Here is a 16,313-nt window from a genome sequence, read left to right on the forward strand (position 1 = left end):
GCATGTGGTATTCAAAAAACTTTGGATATGATCCAAAAAGTTTCTAACTTGCATGGATGGTCCAAAATCAAGAATTTCCTGTGGTTTTGATCCTGAAAAAGTTAAAATGACTATTTTGCTCTTATTATTCCCTTTTACATTTTTATTAATTTTTTTAGTATTTAAAATAATTATTAAAAGATAGAAAATAACAAAAACCTCACCGTCCCACTCTATCGTACCCCCTTTCTCTCTTCATCTCTCTTTGACTCTCTCTCTCTCTCTCTCTCTCTCTAATTATCTTTTTCCTCACATTTTCAACTGCAAATAAGATAAAATAACCCAGATTTAAGCAAAATAATAGTTTGACAAAATAGGGTCTTCATCAATGTGATTTGCGTTCAACAAAAGACCCTTGCCACAACCGAGATCTCCAAGGTGATTTGTGTTCAACCCCAAGGCATCTGAGAATAATCGAAAAAGTATGTAAACGCATATCCCAAACACCTCTTTTCTTTCCTACCAGCACCATTATTGATTCCAAACTGAAATCGCTGCTCATGGTTAATGATTTTGATACCATTGTAATCTTTCTTCCTCCAAAATTATTTTTTGATGATGATCGGTCATCATACACCACATTTTCGTGAAAAAACACAGGTATGACAGAAAAATGCTCGATAAATGAAAATCTAAATAAGATGAGGTCACCTTCTTGTTTTGAGATTCTGGATTTTCTGCCCATTGTTCGATTGTGTGAAAAAATAGAGGTATGACAACAAAAATCCTAAGAATCCACAGTGATATGATGAAGAGGGTTTCTATCGGAAGGGTGAGGAGATGATTCAAAGTGCTGAAAATGAGTTCGTTGTTTTATGCGATCAACACCAAAATTACTAATCTTGGAGGCAAGCAATCCTTTCTTCATCTTCTGATATCCAACCATATAACCCACCACGAATTAGACAACGATTTCAGCATTGATGTTCATCATTGGGGAAGAGAACAACACAGAGAAAGCTCAACGGCAGAACGACACAGATGAAGCTCGATGGCGTAGGAGAGGAAGATATTGGCACATAGGGAAGGGAAGAGACGGAAACGACGACGCCACTTGTGTTGACGAAGGAAGAATGTTCTCCGATAGTCATCGATGGTTGTCTGATGAAGTAATAAGGCATCGAGAGTGAAGCATGGATCTGAGTTTCTTGAAGATGAATAAATACTTGGGTTAGGTTAGAAAGAGAGAATAGAAGTGGACGATAGAGGTGGCCCATTTTTTTTATCAAGTATTAAAATAGATATAAAATAATATAAAAAAAGTAATTAAAAGGGCAAAACCGTCATTTCAAGTCCATCATGGACCAAATTCAGGAAAAATTCCTGATTTTGGGACCAAATTCACCAGAAACTTTTGATTTTGGACCTTCCATGCAAGTTCGAAACTTTTTGATCCTATCCAAAAGTTTTTGCAAACCACAAGGGCCAAATTTGTAGTTTTGTCTTAAAAAAACAAGTGACTTTATGATTTGATATTTTTGTTTAAAAGTTTGCTAAATAAATACAAATTAAAATTTTAAAAAACCTCTATATATTAATAAAAGTATTATCGTCTCTTTGACTAATAAAATAAAATAAAAATAGGAAATAACATCAATGCTACCAAACCAATCACTCGTGAGTTTTACCGAAAGTGTTGTGTCTATTAAAAAAATATAAAATATTTTATTTTGAGAGAAACTGAGAAAATATCCACAAGAGGATGGAGCCAAGTTGGATATGTAAATTCCACGTGACAACCTCTTGTGTGGGCCAATCCCCCCATCTTCCAACTGTAAACAGAGAGAAACTTATGTTTCAGTTGATCCAATCTATTTTTTTATTTGCATTTTTATTGTTAACTAATACGGGGTTGTGTAATTTAGAAGTAAATATATAGGTGTTTTTAGTATTTAATTAGCCAAATGGCATAAAAATCAGTTATATTTATCGTTTGTATAAAATTAACCTGTTAAGCCGGTCACTTTGTTATTAGCTGAAACTATTATTATCGTTATAGTATTATTGCCTTATTGGTAAGTTAGGATTTATACCCTATATGTTTCCTTATAACATATGCTTAGCCACTTGTATACATAATGGATTGTCCATGAGAAGAGTAAGGCCCCGTTTGATACACATCTTTTCAGGTCCAAACAGATCTTTCTGGCTGAATAGACCGGAAAGACTGTTTGATTTTCACAAAAAAAAAGTGGTCTTTCCCGGTAAGATATGTCTTTCCCAGAAAGCCTCAAAATTATATCTTTCTGGCTGAATTGGCTGCAAAGACAATTATGCACCAAACTCCGCATCTTTCTTTCTTTATTGGATTATTTTTTTTTTAAATAACTTTTTTTGTAATTTATTTTTTATTGAATTATTATTTTTTTCATCATTCAGCACAGTCAATCAGATGCACAATCAAACAGCATGGTTTCTTTCCCAATCAGAAAACTTTCCCAGACAGCACTTTACCGGAGAACACTTTCCCAGACAGAAACTATCAAACGGGACCTAAGACACTACTCCTAGACATTTCATGGTATGAGTCAATCAAAATTGAAGCATGTATCCATCTTAAGTTTAGACTAATTGGGTTGGATATCTGGACACATGACAATCTACGTTAGATTATTGTATTGTCTTGGGAGACAATCTTATTTCGTAGTCCTCCAAACATTATGCTACTATTTCATGCTATTGAAGGTTGCTAATTTTGTCTCCGAAACAGTGGCGAGTCTAGAAAGTAAAATCACGTGGTTCACTAAGTGGGTTTGGTAGACAATGAATATATATATATATATATATATATATATATATATATATATATATATATATATATATATATATATATATATATATATATATATATATATATCAGTGGCGGCTCAACCAATTTGGGAGCTCTAAGCGAACCAAAATTTTGAGGCCATTTCCCCTTTACTATACTCTTCAATTGTATTGACATACAAGTTCACTCTTTATGTTTTCTTCATGGATAATTTTAATATGGTATAAATGAGCTTTCATGTTGTAATAACCTAAATTAACAACAATTTAATGAAAATTTCTATATGATTCTTATAACACCTAATATAACAAAAGTACATAACAAACTTGTTACGAAAACCTATCATTCACTGTCAAGAATTTATGTATTTAGGAATAGATAGCTCAATCACATAGTTATATTCTAATCGAAAAAGTAATTGAAAGTGATCAGACTAACGAATCAAATCACCCCTACATTGTGCTTTCTATGAGATGTGATTTTACTCATATCCATTTCAATAAATGATAATACATGTAGAAGACTTCTAATAGAGAATCGATAATTGAGATAGAAGATACTAGAATATATTAAGGAAAGGAAAATAGTCTAACAGTAAAATAATGTGAAAAAGAAACACATACGTATGAGGATTTGAATCGAGAATCAAGATAGAAGTCAGAAGAATAGAAGATGAATGCGTATTTCTTCAGACTCGTTCATTTATAAATCGGAAACGGATGAGATAATGTGTCATAGAATTCAAAATCGGTAGAAGAATGCAACGTCGTTTTAGTTTCATAAGTCTAGCGATCGTTGATTTATTCTTCCGTTTGATTTATTTTGTAGTTACCGGATTGGGTGTTTTAATGGACTAAACTTTTATACTTCGGAGAATTTGAGGCCCCTTAGAATTGGGGGCCCTAAGGGCATCTCCAACCCACCCCCAAACTCCATTTCTTCCTCCATTCTTCTCCAACCCTACCCCATTTGCACCTCCATTTTTGGAGATATGAATAGTATTCCCCCATATATGGGGGAATACTATTCATATCTCCAAAAATGGAGGTGAAGTTTGGTTGCCAATTTTAGTCCATCTCATTTTTATTTTATACAATTCTAGTTTATTTTATCTACTAATTATAATTTAAATGCAATATTTAATATTTATAATATCATGTTATATACTAATTTATATTAATTAATCATAAATACAGAGTTTAATTAGTAGAGGGTGTATTTGACAATATATATAAATTATAAAAATAGAATATTCTAGGAATATACTTTTTGGGGTAAAAAATGGAGTAATTTTGGAGATGAATCACTATTTCCTCTATTTTCTACTCCATTTATGAAGGAAAAAATGGAGATGAGTTGGAGATGGTTTAAGCCCTAGCTTAAAAAACTTATACATAGAGCCGGCCATGATATATATATATATATATATATATATATATATATATATATATATATATAAAATCAGGGGCGAGTCTAAGTATATCAAAGGTGGGTCACTTGACCTACCTTTTTTTTACTTTTTTTATAAGAGATTATATATGGTTACAAATTGTGACCTACCTTAAAAACTTTGAATGAACTACCTTAAATCTTTTTGGCAACAAAAATAAATATAAATCAAGATTTAAAAGCCTGAATTTTATATTTTAATAGGCACCCAATTTATTTAAGGTATAATCGAATAAAAAATAGCCCAATACAAGTAAAATATAATTAAAGAAATAAAGGAAAAAAGAAAAAAAAACCAATAAAAAAATCGTTCTCAAAACGTTGTTCTTCTCCCGCTTCATACCGTCAATTGCACAACGTCGTCCGTCAGACACTGAAACTCCACCACCGTTGATATCAGTATATAAGACCTCATCAAGTACAACTGTAATATATATATATATATATATATATATATATATATATATATATATATATATATATATATATATATATATATATATATATATATATATATATTTGGTTATACAACCTGTCCCAAACTTGCAAATAGTATTTTCTTTTTACGTTTCACTTAAATAGTGAATCACATGATTTTATGTTCTAGACTCGCCACTGTATATAATACTAGTTGCGGATCCGGCTCGGTTCATATGTCTATTCTGTATAAAGTGGGAGATCAAGAAACGACGTGGTGAAAACACCTCTTTGTTTTGCCTTTTTTCTTTTATTTATGTTTAAATTATTTTGAACTATTTTTTATTGGATTATATCTTAAATGAATCGAATATTTGGCCATAAAATATAAAATGTGACCTTTAAGAATCTTGATTTATACCCTTTTTTTCAAAAACATAAAATTGATTTAAGGTAGTTCACTTTAAATATTTAAGATAGGTCACAATTTATATTTATCAATGAACTCTTACAAGGAAAAGAAAATTAGGTGGGTCAAATGACCCACCTTCAATACATGTAGACTCGCCCATGCTCCGAAACATGTTGGATTTGAAATTTACCTTTTGAACTTGCACTTTTTATTCCCAAAGTCACGTTTGTCTACTGTAAAAATGTTAGTGCTGTCTATCTTTTGTGGAATACAACATCAACGCATAAAACACATTGAAATTTACTTTCATTTTGTTCGAGGGCATGTTGCCAGAGGAAATTTACAAGGTTTCCAAGTTCTCTTACGGTTTCAGCTAACTTATATTTTTACAAAAGGTATTTCCAAAATGTTATTTGAAAATTTCCGAACTAATTTGAGCATTCATCCACCTCCAGCTCAAGCTGAAGGGGTGTATTATAGTAGTATTGGTAAATTAGGATTTATAATCTGTATGTTTCCTTATAAATATGCTTAGCCACTTGTATAAATAGATTGTTTGTTATTGAGAAGAGCAGGGCACTATTGGAGTACCTTTCATTTATCACAAATACATTTATCCATTCGACAAATTTGTCCCCAAAATGCTTTTTATATATAGTCTTCTTTCTTTTAATGCTTTGTGGCCGAATAGACCCAAACTCAATATTGTTCATGTTAATTATTTTTGTGTGAAACCATTTAATTAAATTGATTGTATTATCTAAATGTTATCATGTTGGTTTATCGTATATATGTTTTTTCCTTTTAAGGATGTTTGGGATCATAAAACCCAAAAATGATGCCTTCTTAATCTTAAATTGCTAATTACTTCAAATAAACGTGTTTCTTTATAATAAAAAAAATGAGGTATATTTTTTTCTAAAAAACTAAAAATAAGTGTTTGTTAGGAGTTAATTTGATAAAACTGAAATAAAAACCTAATTGTTTGCGAATAATTTATGACGTTTAATCGAAAAATCTAGACAATGGGAGAGAGTGGGGTAAGGGTACTGAGAGATTAACTTTCTGATCCGCAACAAGTAATGATTGAAGGACAATTCACACAAAACTCAACGTAAGGATTTTATTGTAGGAGACACGTTTTAAACCAAAAGCTAAACGTGTAGAAGAGGAATGGATTTTTGGGAAATCGAAGAAAGATTCAACAAGGAAAGGAATGGCAGTACAGGAAGAAGAAGTGACAAACTACAAACAATTGAATTGTTCTCTTCCAAAGTAACATTATTAATGATTCTCCTAATTGACCCAACCGAATAAATCACCCTCTCACAACCCATATGTAATCCTTGCAGAGCAAAGATAAGTTATAGCTTCCATTAATAAAAAAATAGAAGCTATATAAGTTCTTAAACAACCCCATATTGTCGAAACCCATCAAATTGAGACCGTCATCTAAATAAGATCAACTCAAGGAGCCATAAGCTTTCTCGAAGGTGTTGGAGGATATTTGAGTAGGGTGATGGTGAAGAACTGGATTTCTCTTGGATCGTGTTAGTTCATTTTCCGAACTGATATTTCCACCATATGTCTGGTTTACAAGAAATCCCGCCTAGGATAATCCAAAATGACACTTGTGTATCTAGGCATAGAAACACAAGGCAAATCGTCAGAGAGTTCTGAGTTCGTCTAGAAGAAGGAGAGCTGAGAAGGGTATATCTTTCGGCTCAATTAAGGAGCCGTATGTATACTAGATAAATTAGGGTTTTCGTCTTCTATATTAGTTAGGAGAATCACGAAATTAATGGAATAATCAATGGCTGCCAAAATTGATAAGATTTATAAATTTTACAAGAATCACCCATTAGAATTCGGGGCGCTGCCCCTAGGACCCTGCAAGGGTGCGCGACCCCATTGACCCCCGCCTTTTTGTAGTATCGGCTTATAGTTCGATCTTATATATGCATGAACTCTGCATTCACCAAACATATAATATAGAGTACAAACGATAAACCCCTTACCTCACATGTCAGTCCCAATTATACAAAATGTCAGGTGACACTAAAATGACCAACAATTAGCTTCCTTTTCCTCTCTTTCTACCAATGATATAATTCACCATTAAAGGACTCTCTTGAATTTGACGACATTTAATATATGCAAGCTCCTTTATACTTACCACGTCTCCAATAATTGCCGAAGGCCGATTAGGCAATAATTTAGCTATGATATTGTATTGGCATCCAATAAGGCTAACTGACCAATAATCTTTGACACAAAATCGAGTTTGTAGTCTTAGGAATGAAGGCGATAAAAGAAGAGTTGCACCATTTTGAAATAGTAGCCAAATATTGAAATTGATTCACATTGTGTCTAAATCCAACTCAATAAAGTCTAAAACCTTAAGAAGGAACAAGTAAATATATCGGGTCTCAAACGTTTGTCACTACCACAACTACATATTGCTTTTTTTTATTTCCTCAAACGAAAACGGGGCTTCATGAGAGTTAATTTGGTCCAGATTAGTTTTTTACTGCTTACTCGATTGATACGGTCATGATAAAAATGGTTCCCTAATTTTGAAGCATAAAACGACAAAAACTCTTTTTTTTTTTAATTTGAAGCGGGTCGATAACCCAAGTCCTATGAACCATAAGTCCATAACACCCCACCCCGAATAACTACTTGATGTCGTTTCCGATTCAACATCCCATGATAGAATCGAGTGTTCTCATCTCCTTATACAACCAACGAATTTTAGTTTTTTGTCTCAAATCCATTGTTTTGCTTTTCTCAATATCTCCCCAACATTGTGAGTAAGTCGGCTACGTTTTGTAATTCGGTCATAGAAGCCTAGTATTAATCGACAATCAACTTCACCGGTAGTTTTTTTAATATCCTCTTTAAAAGACATTTGAATCTTTCTTGTTTCCATTTGCCAAACCTTAATTTACCTTTAAGGTTGTATAGAGTGGGGTGGACAACATTCCATGCGGCAGATGACATGCCATAGGAACACCGCCCCCTTCGAATGGTAAAGGAAAAAAAATAGTGGGTGAACGACATTCCATGTGGCGGATGGCATGCCACAGGAACACCACCCCCTTCAGATGGTAATGGAAAAAAAGCAAGGAGGACGACACCTGCTTTTCTGACATCTCTCTCTCTCTCTCTCTCTCTCTCTCCCTCTCTCTTGAAACATCCCAAAAATACAGTCTAAAGATTTCGTTTTAATTTAATAATAAAAACTATAAATAAGTTCTTCACATAAAAATCATAAGTCATGTATCAAGTCTCATGTCAAAATATATCAGAGTATAAACATCCCAGGCTAAACAAATGGTGTGTGCACTGCAATCTTCTCGAGCTCCTCTTTTGAAAACTGAAGTACCTGAAACCAAAACTGAAAACTGTAAGCACGAAGCTTAGTAAGTCTCCCCATACTACCACATATCGTACACATAATCTCATAACTTGGGCCTAGCCCACTGCATCGGGACCTGCCCGGCATCGGACCGTAATCCGGTACACATATAAACATATCAACAATGCATATTACATAAACACATAATATAACTCTGGGACTACTCCCAACTACATCGGGACGAATCCCGACATCGGCTTACCCGACATCGGACTCCTTCCCGACATCGGGCTCACCCCGGCATCCGACCGCATCGGGCATCGGGCTTGCCCCGACATCGGGCTTACCCCGGCACATACACAGCATAACACATATCATAAACACATAACATAATCACATGATCTACATCGGGCTTGCCCCGACATCGGTCCGAAGCCCGGAACAAATAGTCATAACATATAAAGTAACATACACCGGGCTTGCCCCGAATCATATAATGCATGGCATAATAACTAACATACATCGGGCTTGCCCCGACATCGGGCTTACCCCGGAAAACTTAACAAATAACATATAACATAATCGCATATACTGCATCGGGCTTGCCCGACATCGGACCGAATCCTGAAACACATAACACATAACACATATACATGCATGAATCACAAAGACATAAAGCATACTTAGCTACTTCTCGGGACCGCCCCGGCATCGGACTGAAGTCCGGAAAACATATAAACTGCATCGGGCTTACCCCGATATACTACAACTACTTAAACGGGCCGGCCTTGGTGCCTTAGACCCGTTCCTACTGGAAGAGGACTCACCTCACACTGCTGAAGTCCCGCTGACCAAACCATAGCTGCTGGATGACAGATTCCCGATCTGTCAATATCAAAATAACACCCAATTAATAATTGGGATCCAACTCATAACCATAAGTCCATACTTGGGTAAAAGACTACTTTACCCCTATCTTAGCTTGACTCAATCCCAAGGCCCAATCTAAAGGCCCAAAAGTCCAATAATTGACCGAAGCCCAACTATGGCCCAATTTTCTAAATTGGGCCCAACCTCCACATGATCTTGTCTTAAGGCCTAATCATTCATTCTTGGTCCAACACTTGACATTCTCATGGTCCAACATCTCATAATCATCAAGGCCCAAACTATGGCCTTTCTATGGCCCAATTTTCTAAATTGGGCCCAAACCCTCACATGGGTCTTACCCTAGGCCCATTAAATTATTCTATCCCAATTGCTTGTTCTTGGATGACCCATTATCATCCCATTCATCAAATCCCAATAGAAAGCCCAACTCAAGGTCCAAGTGAAACTAGGGTTTCACATAAAATGACAATTAGGGTTAAGTGTTTCTCACTTAACCCATTAAGGACTTAATCCATTAAGTCCATCTCTCTACTAGATAAATCATATAGTGTAGTTGGGCTTAATACACATTCCAATCCCCAAGGCCCAAAAGTGGGTCCAAATAAGTCTAAGGCCTAATTACTCACAATTAGGGTTTTCTAAACCCTAATTAGGGTTTCCACCCAACCATGGCCCAATAGGCCCAAAATTAATCTTTAAGCCCATTAGGGTTTTGCTAAGTCCATTAGGGTTTACTGGTGGGGCACCATCCACTACCACCTCGGGTAGTGGTGGTCAATGGCGGCTCACGGCGGCGGCCATCACCTTACGGTGGTGGTTATTATTATCTTTTTCATTACTCAATGCTAATTACAGTTACAAAGCTTTAATCCAAAATAACACACACAGCCACACCATGGTGGCCGGTGGTGGCGCTTGGCGGCAGCCACCACCTCACGGTGGTGGCGGTGGCCTTTTTCGTGAACTCCGGCTAAACACAACACCCAAACACACATATTGCTAATGGAAATACAACTACACACACCTAAACACGAAATAAAACACGCACACAGCCACCTCCCACGGTGGCTGGTGGCAGCGAGAGGTGGCAGCAACCGGCGGCGCAACAAAAAACCCAATGAAACAGTTGCAGCGGCGGCGGCGGCTTGGCAAAAGGGACGGAGGAACACGTCCGAGGGTGGCAGCATACCGCCATGGCGTCGTCTACAGCACCCTTGGCCTCGTCAACAGCACCAACGACGACGATGGCGGTGGTTTACGACCACCACAGCAACAACATCCACCCGATGGCGGAACATCGAGTCCTTCACGATGGAAGAAGGCAGAAGGAGAAGAATAAGAAGATACGGAGGGACGGTGGCGGTGGCACTACCGTGCTTAATGTCCGGCAACGATTCTCAGCCTCACCACCCGCCGGAAAAAGGCAACAGCAAGGCGGCAATGGCTCGTATGGCGGTCACAGCTGACCGGGAAATGCGCATGGTGGTCGACTTCAGCAGTTTCCGGATTCACGACGGCTAGGAGGTTGCGATGGCTGGAAAGGGAGGTGAGGTGAGGGTGGCTGTCGGAGGGCTTCCGATGATGGCGGCTGCATAAATGGTCCGTAGGGTTAGGGTTTCACAAGGGTTTTATACCCGCCACCAAATAACAACTTTCCCATAATTACAGTTTTGGTCCCTCCCTATGGAATCTTTTCAAATTACATCCAAAACATACCAAACAGACCCTGCCCTCAGAAATCTTTACAAACTGAATCCAAAACTTACCTTTTAAACCATGATCCCATAAATTTCTTTCATAATAGATCCCTAAATTGCCAATAAACCCCTAAGCCTTCAAATCTTTTCAATTTAAGTCCATTAATTACCAAACGCACCCTGACTTCTGTAATTATGACTTTTAACTCCTCGAAACTAACGCCTTGCTCAATTATTATTCATTTTAGGGCTTCTATACATTTATTTATTTATTTTATAAACGGGGTGTTACAACTCTCCCCCACTTAAATTAGATTTCATCCTCGAAATCATTCCTTATCATACCTTACACGCTAACTACTCTAGTAACATGGCCATAATCCTGGGTACACCCTAGCCTTCTTAGGGTAGCTGTGACCAAACATCGCAAAGCCCTAACATATGCAGGCGAACTAACTCCTCGCAACAAGATCACATCTACTTCATCTGAATTCTGCTGTCTTGAGATTTTCTGAATCCCTAACAGACCATTCTTACTGGATCATTATTGTCGAATCCAGTCCTCTTGTCTCTCAGTTGCCTACTCATCTCTTGATAACTCAAGGCTCCCACTACAAAAACAGAATCACAAATCCATTATCCCTGTGATTCACTTATACTTGGCCAATGCTCAGCTATTTCCACTATGAGTGACTTGTCACTATCCATTTCAACCAACTATTATGTCCGTACTTGCAACCTAAACATACTCACTAACACTGTCCAAACACTGACGTCCGAACATTGAACTGCTTGAAGCAGTATGTTGCCACATGGCTGCTTTCCAAAATCTATCTAGGCCTTTCTGGTCTCAATTGATTCATCAATCATCTAAAATACCGGGTTCCGGCCCGGCTGCGGAGCCAAAGGACTCCCTACTTAGTCGCCTCACACGACTTCTGAACGAAATCCTTCTCTAGAACTAGATGCTACTAGTTAACTTGTCACTGTGGCCCTAGTGGCCCTCTGATCTAACTGGTCGATTCCATACGTCGGATCCCGACATTACCAATCCAGGGCTAAAAGTGATTGCTACACGACCAATGGTAGCCTTGTATCACAAGCAATCTTATACGGTGCATTGCTTCCCTGATCCCATAACTATAGTGGCACTCCTACAGTCTTATCACTGGCTCAACCTGATCTAATCCTTCTGGCTAATTTCCGAAATCCAATCCATGGATTTCCATATCCTCAATGTTGCACCCAAACTGGTGGGTACTACTGCCCATTTCGCGATCTATGAACGTGCTCATTCTATCTACCAATCTAGTGGATGCTACGGCTACACCCGCAGTCTTACAACACTCTATCACTATCTGACTGCTAGTGAATGCTACAGCTACACCCGCAGGCTTACAACACTCTATCACTATCTGGCTGCTAGCGAATGCTACGGCTAAACCCGCAGTCTTACATCACTTTCCATACTAACTGATCGCTAGTGAATGCTACGGCTACCCCCGTAGTCTTACAACACTCTATCACTATCTGGCTGCTAGTGAATGCTACGGCTACACCCGTAGTCTCACATCACTTTCCATACTAACTGATCGCTAGTGAATGCTACGGCTACCCCCGTAGTCTTACAAGACTCTATCATTATTTGGCTGCTAGTGAATGCTACGGCTACACCCTCAATCTTACATCACTTTCCATACTAACTGATCGCTAGTGAATGCTACGGCTACCCCCGTAGTTGTGACATCCCCAATTTCACGGCCAGAAAAGACCGATTTCGTTTATGCTTTTTAAAATAAAATCAGAGTAATCATTTGATTAAAAGTGTTGTGGAATTTGTTCCAAGAAAAACATGATAAATATATTATCAAATCATTTCCGAAGAAATGTATTTTATTCATATTAAAACTTTGGGATGTCATTGTCAATACAAAAACATAAGCATAAACAAAACTTACATTCATTTACACTAGTGATCTACTTCTTTTTTCATCTCTCGGTGTAAAGCAACTTCGTATCGATACCTGTGATACAAATAAATTGAGTGGGTCAGGCTTGGGAGCCTGGTGAGCATATAGGGTTTTCAACCCACAATAAATAAATTTATTATGTTTAAACATCAAACAATCAACCCAGTTACCCAACCCCATTATCTTCTTTATTTCTTAAGGATTTACCCTACGAATCATCTATCACTCATTCCTAAGGATTCCTCCTAAGGGATAGGCACGAAGTCACATCGTCGCCAGGGTTTATACAACATGCACTAAGTCCATAGCTGCCAGGGGTTTTAGAGTACATCTGATGAACATATATTTCACACACCTACAGTTTGTGAGCCTGCTAGTGTTCCATGGACCGTCTAGAATAGTTCATGGTTGTCATCCATACTCTGCTAGATGACGGGGTCATCGTTTGGGTCATCGCTAGGCTCATCGCTTCTCATCATATTTTACCACTCGTATATCATCGCTCATCTTTCATCGCTCATCATTTATCTCATCATTTTATCACACATCAACTTATTTCAGCTACCCATGTTATACCCAACATATTTGTAGATAAAATATATATGCATTTTAAATCATTTTAAACATGTATAAAACATTCTGACATCTACCCATGTTTTACCCAACATATTTGTAGATATAAAATACATATATACAGTTTAAAACCTGTATAAAACAATCATTCAACATCTATCTCAAATAAACAAACATCATATATATACACATAGTACGTATTTTATATAAAATACTTCATATCTATGTGTAAGGTGAAAGTGACTATACACTCACTTGATAAGACGACGATTGGACAGCACTTCGTCCCTTAAAACAATATTTTTCGATGAAACCGGGATGTTTTCTGAAAAACCGGGCTTCACGCGGGCAGAGTTTCGGCTCAAAAAACTCTTTTTCTTGGGAACTTCGGGCTTTCTTCGGGTTCTAGGAGGGTCGGGACTTGCTTCGGGTATCGGGGTAATACCAGGACTTATGGGGGTTAAAAGTAGGCTTAAAGATGAGAGAAGTAGGAGAGAGGTTGAGAAATTAGCAACCAAAACTGGCTGCCTTGATTTCTATTTATAGGGCCGAATTTCGCTATTCACGTCGTGAACCAGGTATATTCACGTCGTGAATTTGATCCTGGTCATCCCCTAGGATTGTCGTGTGTCTTCTAGGCTCGAAACGCGTCGTTCACTGAGTTCACGTCGTGAACACTGTGTTCACGTCGTGAATACAGTCAAATTCTCGAAGTTTGTGCTCCGAACTTCAAAAATCCATATCTTTCGCATACGAGCTCCGTTTTTGACGTTATTTATATCCACACGTAGGTGAGATTATGCTCTACATCTTTCATTTAGACTCCGTTGGCTAATTTTGACTTTATTTTTAATATTATATTAATATTATATTTTTAACGGGCCGAGACAGGAAAAGTCCGTTAAAATTTCATAACTTCTTCATCTGACGTCCGTTTTCATCTGTCTCTTTACCGTTACGCTACTATTAACTAGATCTTCTATTCTCGTTTAGGTTGTGTCGGCTAAAAACCGCTCGATCTATTATTCGAATTTCGGACTGCATACTGCTAAGCCGAAACTTCAAAAAATCATAACTTCCTCATACGAAGTCAGATTTGGGCGTTCTTTTTATGCACGCTCTCGGTTTAACGTATTCTACGACTTTTGTTTAGATCGCTAAGACCAAATATCGCTCTATCATAAATTCACTATTTACGTCGCACTGTGTCGTGTCGGTTCTGTCGCGAAACTTCGACGGGTCATAACTTCTTCGTTATAAGTCAGATTTCAGCGTTCTTTATATGTATGGAATCCTTGTAACATATACTACAACTTAGTTAAGATTACTCATTCTAAATAATCTTCCATCAAAAAGTCATTTTTGACGCTCATTGTCCTTAAATTGACTAGCCCGAATCTGCGGGCGTTACAGTAGTCTTACAACACTCTATCACTATATGACTGCTAGTGAAGGCTACGGCTACACCCACAGTCTTACATCACTTTCCATACTAACTGATCGCTAGTGAATGCTACCGCTACACCCGCAGGCTTACAACACTCTATCACTATCTGGCTGCTAGCGAATGCTACGGCTACACCCGCAGTCTTACATCACTTTCCATACTAACTGATCGCTAGTTAATGCTACGGCTACCCCCGTAGTCTTACAACACTCTATCACTATCTGGCTGCTAGTGAATGCTACGGTTACACCCACAGTCTTACATCACTTTCCATACTAACTGATCGCTAGTGAATGCTACGGCTACCCCCGTAGTCTTACAACACTCTATCACTATCTGGCTGCTAGTGAATGCTACAACTACACCCGTAGTCTTACATCACTTTCCATACTAACTGATCGCTAGTGAATGCTACAGCTACCTCCGTGGTCTTACAACACTCTATCACTATTTGGGTTGAACACGTGCTTGACCTAACACTCTACTGAACTCATGTCCTGACTGGAATCCCCAACTTGATTTCCTAAGGCCTGCTATCACGTGACCCCGTTGTATTAGCACCGCACCCATGCCCGTGATCGAAGCGTCACAATAACCCACAAAATCATCTACACCCTCTGGCAGGGTGAGAACTGGAGTCTTGCACAACCGCTGTCTGAGAGTCTCGAAGGTTGCCTACTCCTCAAGACCCCAGTGAAAGGCCACCTACTTCTTGGTCAGTCAGGTCAAAGGAACTGCAATATTGGTAAAGTCCCGAATAAGTCTCTGGTAACCACTTGCTGATCCAGAAAACTCTGAATCTCAGTTGGAGATCTCGGAATCTCCCGTTGCATCACGACCTCTATCTTGGCCGGATCGACTGGTACACCCATTTTGGTTGACAAGGTGCCCAATAAATTGCACCCCGCGCAACCAGAACTCACATTTGGAGAACCTTGCAAAAATTCTCTCCCTCCTCAAAGTCTCTAGTGATGGGTTTGAGCCATGAGAACTTTCCTATGTGCACATGCAAACCCTAATGCTTTGATCTAGGTTTCTCTAATTGAACATGCAATGTTTCCAAGGCTTATAATGCTATATCTAGTGTAAACAATTGAATCATAACATATGAAATCAAATCTAGAAGAATACCTTAAGCTGCTTGTTTGAATCTTCTTGTTCTTGGAGCTTAGAGTCACAATTGTCACTCCTCTAATGGCTTACAAACACCAACTAGCAAGAGGATGATTTGGAAAGAGAAGAGAGGTAAGGAAATCGGCTCTAGGGTTCCCAAGGAAGCAAGGTTGG

The 16,313-nt window shown here is 38.0% G+C and overlaps 1 long non-coding RNA gene across 1 annotated transcript; it reads right to left on the minus strand.

Annotated features, from left to right (window-relative positions):
• Positions 1-8,393: 8,393 nt before the first annotated feature.
• LOC145168418 (uncharacterized) lies at positions 8,394-10,919 on the minus strand. The gene is made up of 3 exons (XR_013741859.1): positions 10,364-10,919; positions 9,276-9,333; positions 8,394-8,475 (listed from the first exon to the last, which is right to left on the minus strand). It is a non-coding gene; the product is annotated as an uncharacterized LOC145168418 (long non-coding RNA).
• Positions 10,920-16,313: the final 5,394 nt, after the last annotated feature.

The sequence above is a fragment of the Lactuca virosa genome, chromosome 4 (genome assembly GCF_052849685.1).
Source record: "Lactuca virosa cultivar CGN04683 chromosome 4, Lactuca_virosa_CGN04683_v6, whole genome shotgun sequence".
Lineage (NCBI taxonomy): Eukaryota > Viridiplantae > Streptophyta > Magnoliopsida > Asterales > Asteraceae > Lactuca > Lactuca virosa.